This window comes from Camponotus vicinus, unplaced genomic scaffold, assembly GCF_025532165.1.
Source record: "Camponotus vicinus isolate PSW18456_S1 unplaced genomic scaffold, iyCamVici1.0 SCAF_10, whole genome shotgun sequence".
In the NCBI taxonomy this organism is placed as follows: domain Eukaryota; kingdom Metazoa; phylum Arthropoda; class Insecta; order Hymenoptera; family Formicidae; genus Camponotus; species Camponotus vicinus.
Genome location: NW_028141946.1, coordinates 5,670,340 through 5,696,624, shown reverse-complemented (window position 1 = coordinate 5,696,624; position 26,285 = coordinate 5,670,340). Strand labels below are relative to the sequence as shown.

Here is a 26,285-nt window from a genome sequence, read left to right as displayed (position 1 = left end):
TGCCCCGCTGAGCATTTTTATTGCTGCGCACAACGCCGAGCAATGAATCATGAGCGTGGTCTAACCGAAAGCGTTGGCAAATAATACGCGGACGCTTATGGTATGATAATAATAAAACTAGATAGAGATTTTTTTACGCGCAGCTCGGGAGAAAGCGATAAAAATGCTGGAAACGATGTGAAAGTTCTTCCGCCCGTTACTGTATAATTTTGATACATTACCACTTTTCTGTAATAAGAGATTATTCATATTTATGATAGTAGCATAACGTTTGCATTTGTTGGAGATAAATCACTTTTAATACGTACTGTATGTGCTGGATAATTTAAGAGCATAAAAGATAAAAAGGACGTAACAGATTTATACGAATAAAAAAAAAAAATTATTAGAGATACATAAAATTTGGTATATTCAGATAATATACATAACACTGGATGTTATTTTTAATTGTTTCCACAAAATATGTGATTATTATTATTTGTAATTCTCTCTCTTTTTCCCTCTTTCGTTTGGTATTTTTTACAACTTACTTTTTAAAGATATTAATTTTTTTACATAGAAGATAACGCTGAAAGATGGGATTTTTCTCGCGGCGATAAGAAAAAAGGTCAAAAACAATAAATTTGAAGAACAAGAAGAGCTCAATTCAGTAAAAAGCAACTCTCACAACGATTCGCAACCATAACTCGTTAGAGCAGAGTGCAGAGTCGTTTTTCGAGAGACGCCCGAAAAGCCATTTTACGGGAAGGCATCTAGACAGAAATCTTTCTCGCCGCAGAACCGAGAAAACTTTTCCCCGACAGTTACAACGGAAAGGCAGTGGGATCCCGCAGACGGATAGATATATCCTAAAGGTGTCCATCCCACCGAAACTTTACGCGATATCTGGGGTTAAAGATGACTTTAGAAAGGTGAAAGGAGGGCGGTCGTCCAAATGTATCGTTCGACGTCTCGAGATTTATTTGCGGATAAGATTTTTGTTTTCGCCAGGTCGTGAAGCAAAACGTGGGAAAACGGGAAATGTACGTGGCATCAGAATGCATCTGAGGATCGAAAAAAGCGACGGACGTCGGAAATTGTTTCGAAACTTTTGCGCGTAGCACGCGAGTTGAATCCATGGAGTACGTTGTTTCGATGCACGTATCATTCAGCGTGCAGACAAGCGAATTTAGTTTCCGTTTCCGGATTTTTGTCATCGTCGCGCACGTGACAGAATACATACAACCAATACATAACTGGACTGATTTGATTTTTTCGAGATCGTAAACGTTACACGACAACTGTTTATTTTTTTCTTTGAAAAATATTTCCCTATAATAAATAAAATTACAAATAATTTATTTGTGATCTCATTTGGTTATTTATTACATTTAGCAATTTACTGCAAACTTTATTTTGTTATCGATATTTATTTTTATTATTTATTAATCATAAAAATTAATTAATATATTTTATCAACTATAATATTTATTTAGAAGATAACGCTTTTTTCATAGAATATAAATAAATATGTTTGTTCTTATCGATTTTATAATATTCTAAATATCATATGGAGTTATCGTGTGAAAAATATAAAGAATATTATTATATTAAGTGTCGCATATCAAGTTGTTATATAAAATATTTTATTTGTAAAAACAAAATTATATTATTTCCACTTACACAATTTCTTTCGCACAGTTCTTTCTTCCCAACCATCAGTTTATGAATTTTCTATACTACATAAAGCTACTCCGTCTCGAACAGATACTTCAAACGTTCCATCGCATATATTGTTATTTTGTAGGCCGTCGATCGACTCGTCGTTTATGCGAATTCACAATTCATCCGTGGATCCAATTTTCTCTTTCAATAGTGTCAATTTCATACACAACCGAAAAGCTTTCTCGTGTGACTACAATATATTGTATACGTGAAAAGCAGAAATATCGAAGAAATGCGCTCGGCTAAAAATATCAATTGTATACATATTTTTGCTCATTATGTTGTTCCGTTGCAGACAATAATATTTCATCGAAAATATTGTCATTATTTTCGAGAAAGAGAAAAAGACATGAGTGAACATAAATTATATACATTATAATTAATTATGTACATTTAATAGTACCAAAATGCATACAATAGATTATAAATTAGAGAATATATACACAATTAATAAAGGGAGGAAATGAAAGAAGATTTGTGATTTTATATCGAGCGAGCATTTGAAAGCGTAAAATCCATTGGGTCGTGTTTCGCGAATATGGGAAACGGATGGCCTACGTGCAGCGAGGTTGAGGTCGGAAGAAAGCAGGAAGTGGAGGGAGATAGTCTGCGTGATTTAAGCTCACAGGCAAATCCTGAATAACCCTGTGGCCGAATAGGGAAACAACCCGCCGCCTGGTGATCCGCCTCTCTGTACCGTATTTGCCCGTACGAAGAATATTCCCCGATAGCGGAATGCGAAAGTCCGATTTCCTCTCGTTGTTGCGAAAAGGTAAACAGGATAGAAAATGAGCCGACTACCGAGCGCGCGCGCAATCTCGCCAGCGACAGGTTGAATGCACGAGAAAGAATTTATCTTGGAACTCATTCCTACGGGCGATCGCCCCGCCGGATTGAGCTTTACTACCGCCAAATTGCTTCAGACACGAAAAGCTTTCGGAGTCGAATATTATCTCCGGACTCTTGAACGCGCATTTTTGAAAGAGGTTTTCAAAAAAAGGAAAAAAGAAAAAAATTATAATGCTAACTATGTGTGTGTATGTGTCGTATTATTTCTCTCATTGCATAATAAATAATATTAATTATGTAGCTCATTTATTTAACTATGTTATTTGTATTATTATTATCAATAATTATTACACGATTATCTTGTTAATTGAAACGCAGTGGAAAGTAATTACATTCAATAAATAATATAGGTTCAATAAATAGATAAGTTTAATAAATGATAAGAGTGAAAACGCAGTCTGAGAATATCTCAGGAACGCGCACGATCGATACTAGGCACGATAATAGAACATTGACGTAATGTACTATATAGAATGTCAAATAGAGTCATCATGTAAAATTATCTAATATTTTAAATATGATAGCGCTTATAGAAGAAATTAGCTTAACGCTTGCTATCGTTATAACCTAATTAAAAACTATAAATAATAAATTTGTAGAATTAACAATATGATCTTTATGATTGAAACATTAAAATTAAACTGACATAAGGAAATTATAAACGAATTATCATTTGACCCAAGAATATAATTAGAATTAAATCTAATGCATGAGTGATTAAATACGATAGAACTGTGACAGAATCTGTGTAGCGCAATATCGCGAACGTTGCGGAATATTTATGAAAAATATTCAAGAGTGGCAAGAGCAAAATGAATAATTCCCGAGAGTGGAAAGAGGTATATCAGTGTTTCTTGCTTCCACCGGTGAGTCGCCGTCGAGCGTTCCGATGCAACGACCACCGTGATACCGACTACAAATATACATGTATTTCAATACATTAGCGTTCCGTAAAGCGAAACGCAATTATTCTACCTAATCCATAGTTATCTCTGCGCTTCTCACTTCATATTTTTTTTATAATTTTATATGGGCATCCTTTGAACGTACCATAGTGCGAAATGTGTTCGACAAAGTAACGTTGCGCATAATTATTATATTGTTAACATTTAAATGTCGCCGTAACGATGTTGCATGATACGAAAAAATTATATTTAATAAAAGAGATATATTTTAAGAGATGTATGTACATATATTTGTATATATATAAATGTGTTTGTGTATGAGAAATAAAATGAAAAATCGAAATATTTTCCAATCGTTTTATGCATCGCAGATAAATGATGAATATTTCACGTTTCATTTATATGACTTAATTCATTTGCTTTTTTCATTCTCTGGCTATGAAATAATGATTGTATTACTGATTCAAAGCTTCGGTAAAACAGTCACATTTTTTTTTATAAGCCGAGGCCAAGAATACGAATAGTATCACAATAATTATGGATTTTCAGATGATATGACCTGATGTGCAAATATTTTCCGCGACATTAATTATACGGCATTAATGACAGAACTACATGCTAAACGACGCCGGGAGATTGCGGACCCTTTTCAATAGAATCGTGGCAAACAGCTGATGCAGATATTGTTCGATAGCGGCGCAAACAATCGCAGCCTAACGTTACTGCATTGCATTGCCCCCAGGGCATTAAACGCATAATGAGCACTTGTTGCTTACGCAATTGGCGTATAGGTAATTTACTCGAGTGCGACATCCGGTATTGTTCTTCAACGTGCGGTGTGTTCGTTAACGAGCGGCCGAGTCCCGGATCGCTACTATGTAATGATAATTTATTACTCATTACATCTCGTTATCGTTCAGATTGAGGAATAAAGAATAGAAAAAAATGGCAAATGATCGGAAAACAAGAATAGAGGAAAGAGATCGCCGGCGACAGAATCTCGTACTAGCATGATACGGCAATTAATTGCCACGCACACGTGTCATCATCATTTTTTTACGAAATAAAAAAATATGGAAAAATCCAACTTGGATTATAAGAATGAAAGAGAGAGAGATAGGAGTGGGTATCATTTATCGCGTGGATAAAAAGTAGATCGGTACGTGGCGTTATCGGTGGCCGCTCACGTAGTGTATACAATGTACGTATATTCGGTGAAAATCAACCCTCTCTCGTTTCCACCCTCGCTATCTCTCACCGAGCATTACGTAGAACTCCATCAGTAGGGATTACTCTCCCGCCAGTAGGACGGATTAAAAATTACGCCCGGATTACGGCACACGAAAGGATTTTTGTCATATCTGCTAATGAATCGACGGCCCACATTTTAGAATTACCGCAGTTCGCGCGCGTCCGCAAGCTCGGAGAAGCGAAATCTGGACGCGGTGAGCTGCTGACACGCCACTTTCATTTTAATATATTTTCCGCATCCTTATTTTTCAGAAAGCATTTTTTCTGCTTACGTTTTCGCCAGAAATGATATAGATAATCAGATTACACGGATTTTATATTAGCATACTAAATTGCGTGCGTGCACCAGCAGCCATTAATTAATCCTCTTAACAAAAATGTGCGTTACTAATAATTGTGTAACTCTTTTTATGTATTAAAAGTGAGCTTCTTTATTATGTTTCCAAATAACGATGTAACATGAACATTATTCCGTAAAGTATAAAATTCTGAATTTTCTATCAAATTTATAATAATTTTCTCATGTTTCCGTAATTTAATCTGTATTCATTAATATAAAAATTGAATGTATTTTGTATAAAAGAAAGATATTGGAGCTATACTGCTTTTTTAACATCAATTTAATATAACAACATAACAAAGTTATCTGTTAGACATTTGATATCTATTTTACTTAAATGATAGCGCTTTTCTATAATACATCGATATAAAATTTTCATTAAATTCTTCATCTCCTGTTTTATTAATTATCGCGATCGACTCCAACTATTTTCAATGAAAATACTATGTGATTGAAGTTATTGCTAACTTTCGTGGAAAAAGTTCTACGACGGTACCAACTGCCGCCGCACTATCAATACGTAGTTTATCACACCAGTGGAATATAGGGAGGGGGGGGGGGTAATAAACTAAACGTGAATTACCACATGCGATCCGTGTCGTAGAGATAAATCGAAAGTTTCGCGACGACGACAGCTGTTGGCGATGATTTCACGAAAGTCGAGCGAGTTTATGACATAACTACGCACAGTGAGTTTTATCATACAGATTTCCTCTTTACATCGTAAAGCCAAGTATCGAGCATTCCGCCGCAGAATATCTTAGAATGCGCGGAATGTACCATGATACAACGGAACGTCGCGTTTAACAGTGTAAGTTACGATGCACAAGAGTACGCTTTAAGAGTATTGTGAGTAAACCTGATATATTTCGAGAATGCTTATCGACTTTTAAAATCTCGTCTAAGAGGAAAATCGAGAAATATGCGATTAAATATTTTATACGAGAAACGATTTCGCACAATGTTCCATTTTTCGTCGATATAACGCACTCGTAGCGCGGTTCAAATATTATCACAGTGACATTTAATCGCAATTTTCCCGACATCTCGCCCAGTAGCATTACTTTACCGGCGGACAAACGCTGGCCGACTTTTACGGGTGCTTTCTACTGTTAAAAGGATCGTGCGCTTTTTTGATTTAATCACACTGTTACAACGGACTTAGTAACTTTCAGCAGGACTGTGCATTTACATATTATGAAAAGTATGTAACATAAAATGTACATGAAATAAAATGTAAAACGTTTATATCAAGATTCATATAGATAATATCAAAATATATCCATGATTTTTGTTCAAATATAACAACGAAATAAATATTTTACTATCGTCATACAGAGTTATCGAAAAAGTCGTTTATTTAGGCTAAATTAATATAGATATGATTTATTTTCGATACGACCGGTTTTACAATGGAAATAAATTTTATGTAGCAAGTATTGACATACGTTCGCGCGCGACACATATATTTCTGATATATATGATTGCGATTTCCGATTGATTAATTAATATCAACATATTGCGCGATTAAATTCGATGTTCGAGAATAACTTAAAATAACATAGTGATAGTGCATTTGGTGCATTAATATATAACAACCATTATTAATCTCAGTATTAAGGTTATTTATTTTCAAGACTTGCAATATACATGCCATTTGCATGTATCTTATCGATATTTCATTTTCCACAAAAAAGTCATGTAACTCAGTCACATAACATTCGAAATTAAATAAGAAACTAAACGGACATCCGAGCGAATACAGACACAGAGGATAACATCTAGATCGTCTGTACCCTCGAAGCTCACCGACCTGTAAGTCCGGCGCTTTCAAGCCTTCCGAGCATTCTTCCCTTGCCCCCGGGCTCCTCGAGGAAGTATCGAGAAGATAAAAAGAAAAGAAAAGAAAAGAAAAAATAAGATATCGACCCATGTCCAGCGTACAAGACGACAGGATAGGACGCGCAACAGCGGCCAGAAGCTAAAAAACCGTTTCCTCACCAGCGAAAAGACAGACATTTTTGCCTTTTGGCCGTGTTCCCGACGCGCTTTCACGGTTATTGTTCCCTGCCTCCCTTACCGACTTGTTATTATCGTTCTTACCGTCGCCTCACTCCTCGCTTCTCGCTCCTTCAGCGCATACCACGTGGCACAAATTCTATCCGTGCACAGAACCATCCCCATTCATTCACCGACGGCGTGCTGCAACGCTTCGCCCCCGGGGATGGCTCCGCTTTTAATCTGGCCCGAGAAAAATCACCGTGGTTTTCTGCGCGTCCATCCGCGACAGATCTCTTTTCTTTTCTCCGCCGGATGTTCCGCACTCCAAGCGTCCTATCTCGTCTTGCAAATTCTTGCCCTCTGCTTGTTTCTCGAATCATTCGCTATCCTGTCCGGCTGAGTGATTTTGCGATGAATTAAATGATTAATTGTTGAGTAAAAAAGCGCCAAGTTAAAATTTAGGATGTAATTTAAAATGGCGATTGAAAAAAATTATGAGAAAGATTTATAACAATGTATTGTCGAAATAAAATAAAAGAATTTTCCGTTGTTAGCAAATTAATTTTTGATTACTTTTCAAATTTATAGAAATAAAATTGGTTGATGCGAAACATGTTTCTATAGAAATATAATTTCTTTTAAATAAGGAAATATTAATTTTTATTTTTTGCGTACATATAATACACAATATTTTTTTATCAAATATTTATAAACTTGCGTTATCGTTTAAACTTTTAACGTTTTAAATTTTAAACTTTTGAATAAAGTTTTCGACAGAAATAACATTTATCTTCGATATCGTGGATTTTACCAAGTTCCTTTTATCTGATAATGTGATATGAGATGCGCAAAAGATGTACGCGCGATATTAGGATTCCAGCGATGCACGCAGAGAAATACGTCGACGTTGGAACTGGGAATTTATGGGGATGTTGATGCTCATCGCGGCATACCACATTAATCGATAACTATGCAAGAACGCGCATACATATAATTTTTGCTCATTGTATTTACATCTATTTTGCGAAAAGCTTGCGCAGTTTACGGTAAAATTGCCCCATCCATTAATTTTCTTACGAAAGAGAAAAGGCATTATTATCCTGAGGTCAGAAGGCCAATGACCGTTGAAAGCATTGCGTGGCCATGAGATTACAACATGTCGCTATTATTTTTGATTATTTATTCATGCAGGCATTGCATTCGAATGTTTTATTCTAATGCAACGCGCGATCAAATCTTTTTGAAGTAAGCAATAATTTCATAATAATTTCATATTATTTTGCGACACACTGATCATAAATTCTATCCTTGCCTTTTAATTATGAAGGAGTTGTTACATAATTTATGATTTACTGATATCATATTCATTCATATCGTTCATTTGTTCGATTATTATTAATAGCGTGAATAGATGTTTCAGCAAAAATAAACATTATTACATATACTTTTTATATTCACATAAAAATAGCAGATATAAAAAATGGTCTTTTTTACACTTGCAAACTTTATAACCGTTAGCAACTAGAAATTTGGGTTAAGCAGCCGTCAAGATGAATTTATGGTGATAATATCACAGAAAAATTGCATTTTATTCGCTAATAGGGCAGGGAGAAGGAGGGTGAGCCTTCTTTATTACTTCTTATCGATCAACACGTTTGCCCTTTTTTCCGAAGTTCAACGTTTGGTCTTAAACAAACTCAGTTCGCTATCAAATAATTATGCAAATATATAGATAATGTATACGCTTCTATATATAATTTTTCTTATATTTCGTAGATAGATTGGATATTTAAAATTCTTTAATAAAACAATCGACCGTAAAAGTTTAAACGTAAATAATATTTATTATTATAATATTAATTTTAAAAATTAAAAAAATTAAAAAATTAATAAAAATAATTTAAATTATTATTTAAAAAAAAATTAATAAAAAATTTCATAAAATTTATGGAAAAAATGCAAAATAAATGTCAAAAAAATTAAAAAAATTAAAATAACATAAAAAAAGCTATAATATAAATATAATCACATTAATGTGATATCAATAAATTACACGTATCTCTCGTAAAACTTTTAATAACTTGTTTATTTCTATATTTTTTGAAAGCGACTATAATTTTTATAACTGACACGAGTGTATTGTAAATCCTTCCGAAATTCAAGTATAAACAAAAATGAGAGAAAGTAAAGCAGTAAAGCACGATATGCGCGTGGATATGCATTACGTTATTGAGTCTTAAAGATGCGCGATACGATAGCGAAATTATCATAATGTGATTAGGTAAAATCGAACGAATGCGCATACAATCAAGAGTTGGAGAAAAATGAATAGCAGGGGGGAAAAAGCGAGAGAGAGAAAGAGAAAACGAGCATGGATAGTATCGGAAGAAGAGTGAAGGTATAATAAAGTATCCTTAGACTGACGTAAAGAGCGACCGTAAAATGTACCAAGTGCCGTACTCGTAACGGCGTACAAGTTTACTCTCTATATCCCTTTCCCTCCCCCTCCCCCCTCTCTCTGTCTCTCGCTCTTATTCTCCCCATTTCCCTCTTTTCTTTCTCCACAGATAGTTTCGATCCTCAAGTAAAGTACTCCGTCGATTGTAGGATTCAGTTGAATTAAAAGTGGCTGCCGATAACAATTGCATGGAAAAATCTTTTTTGTGTATTGACTTCATGAACGGAGGTGATTTAGACTTCAGATAGATTTTCCATATTTAAGCGTTTAACTACGATATCAATAACTTTTTGAGCGTCGCAGATCAATTTTTGAAAAGCACTATCCGATTCTGATTAAAGTTTAAAAGCGGTTTGTTTACATTGAACGTATGGTGGTTTTAATAATGTAATTATTAAAACCACCGTTCCCGAACGTTACAGTTATTAACGCTTTTTGCATTTATTTTTCATGCAAATTTGTCCCGCAGCATAGGACGCCGATATCGTAAAACGTTTAAATAGATATTAATTTGGAATATATTTGTAGTCATATGCCAGAGACACATGCTGATATTTGCAGAATGAATATTTTATAATTATTATCAATAAGCTATATTTCACGCATCGTGATTTCATAATTAATTTTTCTTTATGCTCTTGGATTTCAAATGCCGTTATTACACTTGCATTTAAATTTACATTGATTATATGTATGATTCCAGTATATATATATAATATAAATTGACATTTACAGGTAAATCTCTCTTTTAAGCATTTTTCTACTTTGGAGGAAGACTAAAGCGAGATAGCTAAGATCTCGAGGGTCGAGTATACATCCCTTTCTAATTGCCGTGGCGTAATCAGCTCCGGTATCTAACTACCGTAGAATAATTTATCAGAGTTGTTATTAAGATTCCCGACCAAACCGTTACGAAGAAAAATCATCTAGAATTATACCGCCGCAATCTTTCTTATCTGAGCATCGATTTAAAAAACGCGCTATCATAAATTTTCTTTACTGCAAGGCTTTAAATTCTGGTTATATTTACTGTATAAGCGTCATTTTACTGGAATATGATCCCTCGTTTTATCACGAATGAAAAGTATATTTTGATGTAGAATATATTTCACCGAGAAAAAGAAATGGAAGAAAATAGATATAATTCTCCAGAATTCATATGTATTATTTACCGCGAAAATTATGGTTAATAAAAGAACAATGGATATTTAATTCATCCTTTTTGTCGCAAGTAATTTCACATCAGGTCGAAAAGAACAGCGAGCGAAACACGTTGGGTAGATTTGATAGATTTAAAAATGTTAAAAGTCTCTGACGCGATGTCGGTGAAAATAAAATTAAGCAAATATCACGATAGATGAGAAAGTACCAATAATAGCAGCAATAGAACGAAGTATCGGGAGTAAAACGTGAATAAAAGAGAAAAGCGCAATGGAAGTTTTGTTTCTGGAAATAATGACATGCCTGATGTGCATTATCGACTTCGTCTCGACTTTATATCTCTCATTTTAATGAGCTGATCTATCTATGATATATGAAGTTAAACAAAAAATAAGAATTTCTTTTAAAATACATCAATCGTTGCACATAAAAAATAAATATTTCGCGCATATATGTTCTAAATTTTACCACTCAATTCTATCTTTACTTATGTTATTTATAAGAAACAGCTGAACTAGTTTAGATGAATTTTATAAATACTGTTGCAAAACTTGGATACAAGTATCGCGATGAATATGTCAAATTAACATGTCACATTTTCATTTTGTTCATGCGCTACACTTTTTTCTATTTTTCGGTTCTTCGAAATCGTCTGATTTACCTTTTATCTTCGAACACTATACGAAACTTTTGTCGATAAAAGACATATAAACGTTACTCCGGCTTAAGTAGAACGATGCGTTTTCAGACATGAATTTATTCACAGCTTCAGAGAGAACATGACGTGATTCTCTACACGGTAATCTTAGTGACTTATCTATTCCTATTCTCATCCGAGTTCTTATTCGCGCGGGTATTTGAGAAATGCGATGTATAAATGAGAGCTAGGGCGCGAGCGGTATACACGAAGAAGAGTAATGGCAGGCTGTCACAATACACGTAAGCCGTTACTTTAGCATCGATGGAACACTCATGGATAAAGAATTCAGAACTTTATCCACTGCAATTTAAAGCTGCTTGAACGCTCAGCGAGCGACAAATCGTTCGGTTGAAAGACATATATACTTGTCCTAAAAGGGGAATTTGAACGCACAAAATATTGCGCATAATATTGATGATCTGTATGAAATTTCTTGAATCTCTTGTGCTTTTTTTCTATTAATTATTAACATCGATAAAAATGCTTTTATGATATGTATAGAAAGAACGATTATGCCTAAAAAATAGATATGTATATAAATAAAAATTTATAGAAATATAGAAATTATATATAAAGCCATGAAGAAATATAGAAATATAGAAATTATATATAAAGCTATGAAATAAATAATTGTAACTATCATACATATATCATTCGTGCAATTTCAAGCTCCTTGAATTTAAAGGTATTTTTTTTAAATAAATCAACTTATATAAAAAGAAATATAGGTCAAACTTGTTAATTATACGGATATATAAAACATATATTTGACGAAATAAAAGAGAGAAACTGCAGAAAAAACTGACGGATGAGGTCAATATGTGTGTAAAATTGGCAAAGAATCACTTGCGATATTTTTCTCGATATTTCCCACTTGTCATTTTTTCTCGAGTTTTAAAAATTTTTGAAAATTTCTCGGCATACATTTATTTGTCATCTTACAACTATATATGACGCGTTAATTATAATCGCTGGAATTAATAATTTTGTTTACTTTTGTTACGACGCGCGTGGTAGATTACCATTTGCGATCTCACAATTTTCCTGACGCTGAATTTTCCCACTCACGCAAAAAACGCGTTCGATAGCGAGCACAGTTTCTGTAAACAGCACGCGTGGTCCAGCTAATATGCGTCGAATGTGTGTGCTCGCCATTAGGAAAGTCGCTATTTAAACACTATGCGACACAATGCTACTTGAAACGCGACATAGCGTGTGAGGAAATAAAAAAAGCTGCGGCGGATGAACGCAACATTGCATTTCGCGCTTGAGCGATGTGTCTTTCATCGCATGCATTCGTCCCGCATGGAATAAACAAGCCTGTTACGTTTATGTGCAGTATGTACAGTAGAAAGAATGTTAAAAGAAATGATAGCGAGCACATTGGGAAAAATCGGATTTCGTGTAAATTTTGTTATTTTATTTGGAAAAAAATGCGCGACAGCAACTCGTAAAATAAAAATTGTAACTAAAATATACATATAAAATACTGCGAACAATTAAAATTACTGAGAATAAATTTCAATATTAATTCCCTTACATTAATAATTGTATTAATATCATTTATTATATTTTATACTAACTATATATTACTGACAATAATGGTGGAATCATATTGCACATTGAAAATGCTTTAAAGCTTTTGATTGTAATTATGAAATATATATATATATATATATATGTATATAAAACGTAGTATTAATCAGCATAAAGGAATTATTTATTAATAATTTATAAATATATACAACAATTATCAGACGATCTATTGGCGGGGAAACAAACATTTTCATTAATCATCAAGTTAAGATAGAAATTCTCAGCAACACAATATATCTAGTTGCAGATTAATTTGCACAATTTTACATTTCAATATCAATATTCATCTATATTGCGGTTTATATTATGGCGACTAATTATCGCGTATCATCATGATCAGTATAGAAAATTGAATCGTTCTGCAAATATTAACTAATTATTGTTATCTGAATATACTATCCTCGAAAAATACACAGTTAAAAAAAATTTAAATCGATTAAAACGATACAACAGGCAAAATGCAAAGTATTAAATTATTTTTAAAATTATAATGTTACAAATGAATGTTGTTCCTGAGATACATTTGCTTGGATTTCATGCGGAACTTTATTCAAGTTAATTTTTTAGCGCGGGTATAGGTACACTGAAGAAATCGTCCGACTTTTTTTTCGAGGAAACGTAATAAAACGTGAGACCATTGAATGCGAAATGCGTTCTTTCCCTTTCTCGCTCTCTTTCTCTCCTTCGAAGCAGTGACGGTACACTGCGGAAAATTGTCTCCCTTTTTCTTACGACATCCCCTTCCGTCCATGCACTTTTGAGTGACAACCCTTATTATGAATCACGATATCACGCTAAAGATGTCGGATGTCCCGTACGTGAAGCCACGTTGAGTTTCGCGTTGTACTTTTCGTTTTCGTTTCATCCTATCGGATGAAAAATGGAAGATTTAATGAAGCAGATCATCTGGAACTGACAGCTGGATATGAAGGAAGGATAACGAGACAGGGCAATGGAACGTTGAATTTAAAAAAATCATTTTAGTAACCAATTTTGCACTCGTTATTGTGAATATAAAGAGCGCTTGTAGTTTCATGCCTGATGCGGAACGGCTAGTGACAATGTGATCAGCCAACCAGTTCATCCGTTATTTTATGGATAATCTGCGAGAAATTGTGAAGAGAATTTGATTGACAGTGACAAATAACCATACGCTACACGGAGAGAGATTTTCCCGAAAAATGATTATAGTTTAATATCAACTCCCATACGCCCTCGCGTGCGGATTTATGAAATACATATTACATAGAAACAGAGGGCAAGCATACTTATATTTCTCATTATTCTGGAAATATAATTTTGTAGGAGTTAGCGAGTGTTTACTATATTTCGAATTTAACTCATTATATTATTTCTTGTCAATCTCCATTCAATTAAATCTCCGCCAACATAAATAAACTCCTAGCAATGCCGGGTATTTGCGAAACGGAAACTACGTTGCATAGCAATTTGCGCGTGCCAGATAATAAAGAGCACGCCTGCCAAGTAATTGAGTAGAATCAATCGGCATCAATGCGTTTGGTTGCTTGACGAATGCGTTTGCATCTGTCAATGAATAAATGATCGGTGTCCATTGCATGATTAAACGATTGCGCTAAAACTGAACTTTTCCAGATTTTTATTGGTAATTAATCGAACCTTGTAAACTCGACGTGGCAAAATTATCTATACGATATCGGGGAATATTAATAGGGTTGCGTTACGTTGTCGCGGCTTTGTTCGGACAAGAATTAATTAATGAGACCGCGTACAAAAATCGTAACTAAGTATAAAAGAAATTCTGTGATAGAGTAAACAGTGAAATAATTAGCGGAACGTAAGAAGTGGAAGATGAAACGAGGAACGCGAGCAACGACGTAAGAAAGAATAGCTGTGGTGTGAATAGTTTGCACACGGTTTTTTTCGCGAATGTATCACTAGAAAGTACCGGATATAATTCTCGGTGTTCGCTCGTCTCAGTCTAACTCGTCTCTTTCTTTCTATTTTAGTCACGTCCTTTAATCGCTGCGCGTTCTTTCAACCGATCCTGTCTCACGCAAAGATCGCAATCTACGCGTGTAACGAGTTTCCATCTTCTCTCTGCAAAGAAGACTTTATCGTGATATTTTTTGATCGCCTCGTTTGTGCTCTATACACGTTATAGACATTTATATTATATCGAATAACAGAACGCGGTTTGCAAAAATCTCGCAAAGAATTTTAAGATTCGTAATTCATTTTTCGTATAATTCATTTTTCAATTATAATACATTTTTCATTAAATTAAAATGATAAAATTATCAATGTAATAAATTCCTAATTAATATTATGCTTAAAAACTCAGTAAAAATATTTTTATCAATTTTTGCAGCACATTGTGGTTAATATCACGAATTAAATATAATCATCCTGCGATATATTTATCTAGACGAGACAAGATGTCATACGAACAGTAATGCCATAAATAACCAACAATTCGATAATGCAAAATAACCCGCTTAAATTAAATATTATATTAAATTAAATCAAACATACTTTTTATGACGCGCACGCGGACGGGCGTATGAATTGCAATTGCGATACGTCGAGCAATTAATATCTACGGCAGCCGAGCGTCCGGTGATATTAAATTTCCGATGCTTACGTGTAATTTACAAGTGACGTTGTTACAGAAAACACGGAATATACGAATTTTCGCGCCATGAATATTAATGTCGCGACAGATTATTAGAAATAACGCGCGTCCGATATGTACGCCCGCTAGCGTAACGCAACAATTCCGGGACAATTATTCTCCCATGGCGTCGGTATCACGTTTTCATTCGATTTAAGCTGATTTAATTTTACGTCGATGCATAAAATTATAATTACACTGTTGCGCTGATTCCAATCGTGCACGCGCGTCAAACGCTCGGCCGTCCTTTAAAACGTTTTATCTAACGAAAATGAACCGCGAAATTTCGCGATAATGTCTCGCGTTGCAACTTGAACGCAAGGTATTGACGTTACCGTTGACCGTCATTCTCAGCGTTACATCGATATTGCAATAAAATGCAAGAGAGACGTAAATAATGACGCAGGGTCTTTCAATCGCTTGATAATACAAAGAAAATACATCCATAAATCAGCTTGTTGCTTTTCATAAGCGTAACGTTCTCGCCAACGCGTCTTTTGTTTTCAGCCGGGTAAAGATACGAAAGTTTCCGTCAATTTTGCCTCCTTACGCGATCTTCGCGTACGACGACGACGACGTTTGCACGCGTATTGTGTCTCATCGTCCTTCCTCCTATACGACTTTCTCGGTCGGATCCTCCCTTGCCACCACCCCCTTGAGGCATCACCTCTCTTTTCCGGTACTGTTGCCAAGTTCGACGTCGTGCCCGCCACAACAATGCACCGAAAGTTCCATGAACTTCTAGTTCGTATACCAGCGAACGTTCTGTCCTCCCACGGTACCACGCGACAGTCGGCCATCTTTCAACCCGTTCACCCCATGAAGCGTGTTCCAGCGGTTGCCAGACTAATGGTGAGGGGGATGGAGGGATGAAAAGGCGGCGCACGATAGCAAGGGAATTTCGTCGACGAACTGAATCGCGTGCGGCGTTATAGTCTTCGAATGCGACATCGTAAATCGAGAATCTCCGATCGTTGCGCGTATCCATCGATTCGCCTTAATGTCGTACTTTTTTTTAAGAGCTAGAAAAGCTTTTCTAAAAGACGATAAAAATATTTTGTCGAATGAGAGCAATAACCATTTAACGTATCAGAGAATCAATTGAACGAGTTAACCGACAACAATTCAAACAATTATCTGATAATTGAAATCCGCTCTTAATAAAACTGCAGTTCGCGTTGAATAAAACTACCATTTCATAGTATTAATAAGAGATTACTTCAGCAATATTTCGTGATCAATTAATCATAATAAAAGAGAAAAAAAGAAAACGAGCGAGACAAAATAATCGGGTTTGCTGGTCTGATTTAGTTTTGCTAGAATAGACGATGAGAAGAGGACGAAAGGAATTCTTCTCGAAACGGAAGCAGCGCTCTTTTTCGACGTTTCTTAGTGGATTTAACGGACAAAAAATTGTATTCCACGACAGAGCAGGTCTAATGAGATTTCGAATATAATGCGATTAATTCGGTGAGAAAAAATAACTTTCTCGATCGTCTCTCGCGTTCGTTACCATACTTCTCACGAATCTGCTCGCTATTGCTTCTCCCTCTCCCTGTGACCTTCTTTTAACGCTCTCATGCTTATATGTGACTAGATTACCATCGGGTACCTTAAAGCTCTGAGGATTTTCGTCGTGGATACGACTTTTCTTCGCGCATCCCTCCACCTCGAAAACGAACCAAGAACGTCTAACCCATCGAATTCTCCACCTCCTCGATAGCGATCTTCTTTCCTCATCCTCTAAGACTCCTTCTACCCCCACACATCAGTCTACATTCGATCGCGAATGCGATACAATTTCAACGTAGAGAAGGCAAGGGTGGAATCGACCGGCGAATGGAGTTCGAAATTCCGTTCTGACGTAGCATAAAAAAGCGAATAGAAAATCGAATCCAGTGACACGTGGGAAATCACAGCGATCGATTCTATATATATTCCTACCTTGGCAGTGATCACTCACGAATTCCTGGAGTTGTTCTTTACGCGTATTTCTCGCACGCGAACGCTCAGTATCTTCGCCGGCTTATTGGAATTTCCCACGAGTAATCAAATTACCTTATGCATAATTCACGTTCGCTCACGCTACGATAACGCGAATTAACTCTGAGGATAGAGCCAAGCGAAAACGACCTCAAAATGAGTAAACTTAATTGTAATATTCAGCGAACATTTAATTTTTGCTTTATATTTCTCTCTTCTTTCTCGTTTTTTTTTTAAATTTCTATATTTTCTAATTTTTTATTATTTAATATCAATGATATATCTATCATTCTTTTATATAGTTTTACTATATTTTCATATTCTATGTGCAATTAAAATTAAATCATATTGGAATTGAAAACTGACTGCATTCAATTCGAAAAGCTCTCAAAGCTTTGCCAAAGTGAACCTCATTTCGCGTCATATGCGTGCTTGCATCACTATTGTCTTTCAGATTTTATGCGCTCTCTATCTCTCGTGTTTTATTCATGTCTTACACAGTCATAGTCGCGCACGCGCGTCAACAGGATTGGACTTTATTTGGTGAATTGTCTGAGAGAAATTCGACGGTCCACGAAAGTAGATAGGGTAATCTCCGCGACATCCAGGAAATCAGAGTAGTCACTTCGGATATATTTCTCTGGCACACGGTGATCACTCACACATTCCTGAAATCCTTTCCTCGCATGTGGGTCATGCGGCTCGCTGAATTCCAGTCCGTCAGAATTTCCTACGAGTAATCGAGTTGTACGGCACGCAAAATGATAATAGAAATTGATATCGCGTTTATCGGTGGATCCACTGCGGCAAAAAAAAAGGATCGATATTCCATAGAACAAAAGGGTCATTTATTTCGACAAATTTCAACGCGCGATATGTCCGCGGTATATCGATGAAATATGGAATCTATAGTTTCCTGTATGCAGAAACGCAATGCGCGTGACATTAGCCATAAACATTATCATATACCGATAGTATCTAATTCAAAATGCATATACTTGTGTGCGCGAGAGAGAAGCAAGCTATATAAAATTTCTAAAATAATTTATAAAATAGTTTTTAAAAAGTTTTAGAACTATTTACTTACAAAAATGATATTGTTCTTTTCTGGTGAAATGTAATTCAAATGGAATTCTTTTTTCGAGCGAAAATTTATTTCACTTCTTTGTAGTTCGCAGAAAAATCTCCGTGTATGTTTTCGGCGATTAGTCGTTCCGTCGAGGCGAACAAGTGGCTGCATTCGTATTTTCACGCGCATCGTCGCATCTGGCGGGATGGAAATTTTCTTACACTTGGCACGTTAAATCGGTGTATACACAAACGGTGGCCAAGTGGGTCGGGAATTTAAGATTGAATAAAGTTGCTACTAAATCCGTCGGATTCCCGAAATCGCGTTTTCTCAAGTATAGGCGATCGAAGTTGCGTCTTGCGATGCGGGGTAGTTGTATAAGATAACAACAGATTTGCCAGAGAGTTTCGAAAGGATCGTTCCGCGCAAAGGGTGCAATTTTTGGTCTCACTTGCAGGCGTCGCTTACAAATAATTTTGCGAGAATTGTTGCCGATTTTCCCCACGCTTTCGCCTCGTTCTTTATCTGATGTCGCGCCATCCTCCTTTTCACACTTGCATTTCGACCAAATGCGCCCGATTCCGCATGCAAAACCGCGAATATCGATGTCATGAATTTTCAGTCGGATCCAAACCGAAGATCATTACGACCCATCCAATGGTACTTCCAACCGTGAGATCTACATGCCATTTCGCGCGAAATAACACGTTTTGAGAGCTCTTGCGAAATCAATCGGCTATCCATGAACAATTTATTTTATCAAAAGTACCCTTATAGAGTTTTTTAGTTCCGTGCGTGTATTAAATTGTGAAATATCAATTTGTTATATATACGCGAAATCGCCGAAACTATTGACGATGAATTATATCACAAAAGTATAATTTTTATACGATGAATACACTACGTTACGCAATTTTTTTTAAATTGATGGAAAAGCAGTACATATAAAGCGTGCCGCACGATGCGCATGTGAAACTTGGACAAAATATGATATGGATCGCTTGATTTATTTCATAAATGACAATAAAGCATCGAAAAGCACCGCGATAAACGCGACGTACCATTGCATCGAGTTCTCAAACGAAGAAACTTGCCAAGGATGGCTCGATATAAGCGGCGTGAGAAGAGCGACGTTTGGAGAACGCGTTGGAACGTGCAAGAAAGCCGGGGCACAAAGGAAAATGAATAATAGAAGGTGGAGCAAAGCATGTAGGACGCATATCGAGCGATAACAGCCACCAACAGTGAGAGAAGCTTATCGTTTTGAAAGTAAAACAGCGCGCGCTGAATATTGAAGGGAATTTGAATCTCATTTGAATACATCAGCATGATTGGTAAATTATTTTCTCCTGTGTAAAGTTTATATACACAAGAGTATCTATAGAGGAACAGCACCGGCGTCGTCTTGTATCAGTCCTTGTTAACACCGAAGGGCGCTTAATGCTGAAATCAAGTATCGTAGCTTTATATAAGCGCGTTTTATATTATCGACCTTTCCAGAGCGAAGAAACGGACGAAATGATATTTCACCAGAAATCATTTACAGTATAAAAAACAGAACTATACGCGTTCAAGAGAGAAAATGTAATCTTCAATAAAAATTTCATTTTCCAGATATTTTTCCAAACGCGAGGCTGTCTTAATATTTTCGTTGGAATTTCTGTAAACGTAATTTCGTATTTCTTAAAGGTACACCCTAAAGGATAAACGCTCATGTATTTTTTAAGATTATACCTTAAGGAAAAATGTACATCGTGAATCTATTATATCTTGTATGATGATGTATCAATGACTATTTTTTTTGGAAACAATATTTTACTACCAATATATTTTAATACCCAAGTTGAACGAGAAATCGATACTCTTCACCTCCGAATCATTTAAGGAAACAACCCCAGAATACGAAGGACATGCGTCGACGCATGTGTTCTTTCATACATACACGCACACGTGTACACACAGAGAACGCGAGTTTAATATCTTCGTGTACCAAAGCACACTAACGCGCCGCGCGAGATGCCGGCTGAGGCAAGAAGTAAGGAGGGCCAAGATTATTGCTTCAATATTGCCCGATGTCAGGCATCGTAGTTATGTCTACGTATCCGCCTCCAGCTACCCTACGGCACCCTTCCTGTCCATGATCGTCGACGGCGACGGTAGAACGCCATCCTAATGCCGTGTGTACACGTGCATGTATGCCGGCGGTAGTTGCACGTGCGCAACCTTCGGCAATGTTGCGCCGTTATTAAGCCATCTCTTACCAGTTATATCCCTCTAAGCTCCACCAGCCTCCCAAATGCCTCCGGCTTGGCATGCGAATCGGAAGTTGCTGTTTACGATTGGAAGATCGAACGGATGGACGTTGAAGTTCTGGCGTCTTTGGAATTTGCTGGAAAACAAAAATCGTACAAGCAATTGAAAATTAGAGATATAATTAATCGCGCATTTTATTATTAATACAATTTGTATATCTAAGTTATGTAAATTGATAGTTAATACAGTTAAACTCATTTGCTGTAACTTCTCATAAAATGCAAATAGCGGTAAGTTATATTTTCTTCTCTGATTTATTCAAATTGATTACATTAAGCGAAAGTTTACGCAAAAGTGTCTGTAATTATTAGAGAGACAAATAACGCGGCCTAGTTTACAAACAAACAATAATGCATCGACCGTATAGGAGCTGCAGTCATGAAGATAAAGCTTCAACTTCATGGAAGCAGCTTTGCTCTTGAAATATTGTCTACGAAGAGAAACAAGAGAGCCTCGCATACCGAAAGAATTACGTATGCATGTCTCGTGAATTTCTAGATCACAACAGAATTCCTTTATTCAAAAAACAAATATAGTGCCGTACGTCTTGTGTGGTGAAACAAACAGCGACGTGTCTGTGAAATTGGAATGCATCTACTATGTTAACATCTGCGACGGGAAGTTCTGGAACGTTTAACCTTTTTTAGAAGTAAGAATGCACAAGTAGATTCAATAAATACACTCATGAGAGTGGCATATGAATGTCTAAAATTTCTATAATAAAAAATAAAAAATTGCTAGACATCCCACCATCCACAATGTTTCTATTTTTTACATGTATATATGTATGCATGTAATATGTATACAATCTACTTACATTCATTACAATAAAATTAATAATTTGTCCATAAAAAGATACATATTGATATTTTCAATTGATAAATTGCAGCGATTATAAATAATCCCCTTTAACATACTTTTTTCAACATTTTTGGTTTAGAAAAATCTAGTTAAGTATAAAATAGATTACGATTCATGATTGAATTATGTGGCTTTCTTTTTTTATAAAAAAAAATTCGGAAAGATAGATATGTTCAATTACTGCTTCTGTTTTTCTTCGTAAATTTCAATGGACGCGCAGAGAAATTGTCAGAGAATTGGAGAGAGAATCATGTTAGATCGATTGATTGTGGAAATGTGTTGATTTAACAATCAAAGCGGAGAGGAGGACAAGAGGAGAAGAAAGAGAAGCTACGGGGTCAAGTACGAGGAGAGATAGAATATGCCTAACATACGCCGCCGTAATTACAACGGATACAACGGATACAACGGAATCATTTGTTTGCGCATTGTTGCCGCAATGCATTGTTGCACAGTGAAATGTTCCACTACTAGTGTCCATCATGCGCACAGATGTATCCTTCTCTTGTCTTCAAATATATTTGGTTCTACGGATTCAAATCCATTGTGCATCTCTCGATTCGGTCTGCCAATACATCTACATATATACACATATTCCTCAATACACATAAATTGTGCGTGTGCGATGTATGTCAAAAAATGTTGCATCTTTCATTCTTACGCTAAGCCAATTACTAGGTTGCATATACAACGACAAATGAAGTGAATGAGATGCAAAATTGACTGATTTGTAAATAGTTATGACTCATCCTCTATAAATGCAACGAGACAACGAGATGGATGCACACGCTAGATATCATTTGTTATGAATTAATATTCACATAAACCACAAGTCTCCTTTCGTTACGAAAATGTCACGTACTTAATGGTGATGTATTTAAATATAACATAATTACAATTTCTCTGCGCTTGAAATTTATCATTTCAGCAAATTTCTCGTGTATTATTTAATTTTAAAACAGTCATGTGTATATTTCATTCTAATTATAATATGAGAAATCTTAATGTGTCAGATATATGTATATTTATATGTTAATGCTTTCTTAAACTAAATAAAGATGTCATTAATTAAACAAGACAAAATTTCATTGAAGATTAGTGTATGTCAATGATCTTTAATGAAATCATTCACACTTTGCTTCTTCGTCTTATACTTCACTGATTACGACATTAAGATTCCATTGAAAAATCAGTCACTATCACTAATTAATTCTTCTCAGTGAGATTTTGCTGTTTGCAGTGCTTTATTGATTAAAAAATCAACAGTAGTATAGAAATAAATATATTTTTTAAGTAAAATTATACGGTAAATCTTGCATGATTTGTATCTTATCAAAATTCGTGTCGAATTAGCACGACTCTCTCTATATTAAAAATATAAATATTTATCTTTCAAAAAACATGAAGTGACAATGCATTGAATTTTTACTCGTAATATTGGTGAAGCAGACACACATCAATTCAAGCATACCCAGTTATTCGCGCTGATATTAATTCCATTCCTACCGTAGAATCCACATTGCGGTTCCATTATCGCTAATAACATCGCTTGCAGTCAGTCTCACTCGTTATTTTTCTGTCAAATGCGAATTCTAACAAGGCATATTAATTATCGAAGATGCTACCACAGGCAAAGCAATTTTCCCCTTCGGCATGAATCCGTGGATACTACCAGAAACGCGAACACGTATTGGCTGCGGACTATATCGACTGTACGTCGATTATCCGATATCATTCAATACTTCATAATAGATATCCAATATTTACGATAGTGGACAGACGCCTGCGGATGTGTGATGTAAAAATGATATAAGTGATAAAGAGAAAAGTCAAATACGGATAGAAATGTAAAGTGATGGCTCAGAAAGAGAGACAGAAAGTGATCGTATGTGTGTGTATGTGTAAAAAAGAGAAAAGATGAATGTAAAGAAAGGGGTAGAGTTAATGAGCGAGTTACGCGCTAACTGAAATCTGCGGCAATTATTCCACGAATGTACGACATGATTGAAATTATACACATTGCGCTTCAGATTTTGGAAATATATATGTTCTATCCCGATGCATAGTTACATAATCATAAATATTTGATACGTTCGATCAGTTAACGATCCAACAGAGACGGAGTAGATGACTAAATATTCGAATACATACACATGAGTATGTCTAATGAATATATGAGCATACGATATTAGTGTACTGATATAGAATGAACATATCAATGTCATCTAAAAGACTAAATGTACGCTTAAGGAAATCTGTCATATTTTAATAGCCTTTTAATATGACTTATTTTAATAGGATTTTAATCCTGTTAAATAATTAATGTGATAAGTAAATAATATATATCTAATGAGTTGATACAGAGGTAATTAGAAGAAGCTATAGAGAATATATGGCGTGATGCGGAAATTGTATTATCCTTTGAGCAACGTGATATCAACTACAGAAGCTGCGAGCGAATAAAGCAGATGTATCGTTATCTAATATACTACAATATTGCACATTTGTAATATGATTCATGTACTAAAGCAGAATGTATATAATTATTTAAAAGTGAAGATATATAAATGATATTTCTATATAATATCAATAGAATAAATTAAAATATAGACATTTCTTGAGATGAAATAATTAATAAATTATATAGTTTATGTGTCATTCGTTCTCATTCTATGAGAAGAGAGTTGTTGACACAGGCATAAAAATTCTTGCGGAAATATTATTTAATTGCAAAAAAATGTACTAAATAAATTTGCAAAATTATATAATACATTATTCTTATTACGTCACCGCAAATCGCGCAATTCAAGTTGATGCATTTTGTCTGGAGCTTGCTTGAAAACGACGTTTCTATAATCCCAAGAGAAAGCGCTCCGAGACAGATGGTATTGTACGCAAACCTCTGCATAGAATTCGAGACGAATGAAGGGCAGAGAGCACCCCTTTCTCTAGTACCTTGCACAAGCAGGTTTGTGTAACCTCAAGTAAGGTCCAGTGCAAGCTCTTCTCTCCTCTATCATGAAATTACGAAATTCTGCTTGCAACCGGAGCTACCCATTGTGAGAGGTATTTAATATTATGAACGGGACCATTTCGCGCCCCATCTTGTTACGAAATGTACAGACTATAAATCTCTCTCTCTCTCTCTCTCTCTCTCTCTCTCTCTCTCTCTCTCTGTCTCCTTCTCTCTTATTCCTCAATATTTTTTAAATATAAAGCTATTCTAAATTAGAATATTTTACACAGGAGATATTATATTATATTATAAAAAATATTCTGTATAAAATAAAACAATTCAGATAAGAATAAAGTAAAGAATATAGATTATAGAAACTAGTTTATATAATTCCATTAGCTGTTCAAGTATACTCTAAAATGAATAATAATTAAATTGATGTAATAATGTAATAATGTATTGAATAAATCGCGTTGCAAGAGATGCTAATTAATGGCAGAGATATTATATAGACTGGAGCAGTCAGGGGGGAGGGGAGCGGTAATAATATTTGCGTTGAGCGTGCAAACATTCGACATTTATATTATTTGCACTCATATTAATATCATGCGATACTAAATGCGTTACTGCGGACTTTAAATTTAACACTAGAATAAACTTTAGGTTGACATTAGCAGCGTAGTATTATATTACGCTATTAGTACGATTTATTACTAATGAAAACAATATGTACATTATTTCATATTAGTCTAACCCGGAATATAGTGGAATATCGTTTCTTGTACGTGATAAATTTAATCGTTATTAATTTTTACTAACATAACCAGATTACTACTACAAGTCTTTCTTTTATGATTTCTATTCTTTTTTTTTAGCAAAGACTTAAAAACTGGAAACTTTTATTCTCTTTAAAAAATATGAACTTATTAATTTTTAGATGGGAAATATTTATGAGCACACTCATGTACACACATTTATTTCTCTGAAAATTATAACTCTCGTGATTCGGCAGTAATCATTCAGTGGAATTCTTTTTCTGACGCAAGACCTTCGCGACGATAACAAACTGATTAATAATGGTAGGAGCGACACAGCTTCGATTAACGGAGAAGGTTTGCAAAGAGAGGATATAGAAGGCAAGATCCCCTGCAAAAGCCCTTGCCTTTTAAAAGAGCCGACGATCCTCGAACATTTGTTAAGCGTCTCGGCGGCGAACGCTTTAAAAACCATGCCATTTATAACGCTACGACAAAGAAAGCGTCTCTGAGTAGGAAAGAGAACGTTCTGTAAGAAAGACATTCAAGACGTCCCGCGATTAATCCGAAAGGCCCACGTGGGACGAGAAAGGAGGACGAGATGAAGTAGTTCTCTCGGTGTCTTTCCATTTTTTTTCACTTCTTGAATTTTTTATATCCTTTTCCCCGATATTCGCCTCTGTGTCGTCCGCATGCGCACGCGTAATATAAGTAAGTCATCGAAAATTGA

At 35.3% G+C, this 26,285-nt stretch overlaps 2 long non-coding RNA genes across 10 annotated transcripts in view; one reads left to right on the top strand and one right to left on the bottom strand.

Annotated features, from left to right (window-relative positions):
• LOC145961027 (uncharacterized) overlaps window positions 1-26,285 on the bottom strand; it is a 117,741-nt gene that overhangs the window by 39,737 nt on the left and 51,719 nt on the right. For 5 of the 8 annotated variants that reach the window (XR_014435534.1, XR_014435540.1, XR_014435535.1 and 2 more), the window contains exon 3: window positions 20,932-21,059. This is a non-coding gene — a long non-coding RNA (uncharacterized LOC145961027). Of the gene's footprint in view, window positions 1-13,144; window positions 13,832-17,938; window positions 18,332-18,688; window positions 18,868-18,914; window positions 20,114-20,931; window positions 21,060-26,285 lie in introns of those variants that run through there. The other 3 variants (XR_014435536.1, XR_014435539.1, XR_014435537.1) reach the window with 3 other exon arrangements.
• LOC145961028 (uncharacterized) overlaps window positions 1-26,285 on the top strand; it is a 121,021-nt gene that overhangs the window by 62,612 nt on the left and 32,124 nt on the right. Inside the window, exon 4 of one of the 2 annotated variants that reach the window (XR_014435543.1) lies at window positions 10,244-10,774. The exons of the other annotated variant lie outside the window; for it this stretch is intronic. This is a non-coding gene — a long non-coding RNA (uncharacterized LOC145961028). Of the gene's footprint in view, window positions 1-10,243; window positions 10,775-26,285 lie in introns of those variants that run through there. 2 annotated transcript variants of the gene reach the window in all.